Raw genomic sequence first — 1,097 nt, forward strand, 5'->3', positions numbered from 1 at the left:
AGCCCGCGGGTTCGAGACCCACCCGGGCAACTTGGCGAGACCTCATCTCTACAATAAATCAAAACTTAGCTGGGCATGGTAGCGCACACTTGTAGTTCGAGCTACTTGGAAGGCTGAGGCGGAAGGATTGCTGGAGCCCAGCAGGTCGAGGCTGCGGTGGCCGGAAGCATGCCACTGCACTCCAGTCTGGGTGACAAGAGTGAGACTCCAACTCAAAAAAAAAAAATAAGCGAACCATGGTCGGAGTGTAATTAATACACATGGGAAAGTTGAGCCACAGTTATGTCGGGAGAAATTGAGCTGAGTTTATGTTAGATCTGTTTTAGAATTACTACAGTAACTCAATTTTGATTCTGCCCTTTCATATAGTGACTCCATTTTGATTCTTCCCTTTCAAAATGTTAGCGTAATTGAGAATAGATAAGAGCTAGTTTTAGCAAGGTTTTTTTTGGAGATTCCTCTGATGCCATATGGGACTGATAAGTGTCTAGAGTTGGCTCTGGTGATTTTTTTTTAAGTAGGAGTCTCACTCTGTCACCCAGGCTAGAGTGCAGTGACACGCTCAAGGCCACCACAACCTTGATCTGCTGGACTCAGGTGATCCTTCCACCTCAGTCTTCCAAGTACCTGGAACCACAGGTATGCAGCACCATGCCTGGCTGATTTTTGATTTACTGTAGAGATAAAGTCTCACCAAGTTTCCCAGGCTGATCTCGAATCCCTGGACTCAGGGAATCCTCTTGCCTCAGCCTCCCAAAGTGTTAGGATTATAGACGTGAGCCACTGCACCCGGCCTGTCTCTGGTGATTAACTTCTATCCAACCTGGTTGTGAGACCAGTGGGGACACTTTTACACATTTATGTTCTACTTTTAGACAAATAAGGGAAAGGCAGAAAACTTTCCTTGTATCTGCTTCTTCTCAATTGCCTTCAGCTCAACATAATAGTTATGCCAAAATGACATATTTTGAGGTAGCATATTCTGCTACACTTCAGATTTAACTATGAAGGTAGAAACTACTTCATGTATTTACAACAGAAGAAATACACACACACACACACACACACACACACACACACACACACACACACACACA

The sequence above is a fragment of the Carlito syrichta genome, unplaced genomic scaffold, assembly GCF_000164805.1.
Source record: "Carlito syrichta isolate Samal-C Ts95f unplaced genomic scaffold, Tarsius_syrichta-2.0.1 Scaffold301890, whole genome shotgun sequence".
Taxonomy (NCBI): domain Eukaryota; kingdom Metazoa; phylum Chordata; class Mammalia; order Primates; family Tarsiidae; genus Carlito; species Carlito syrichta.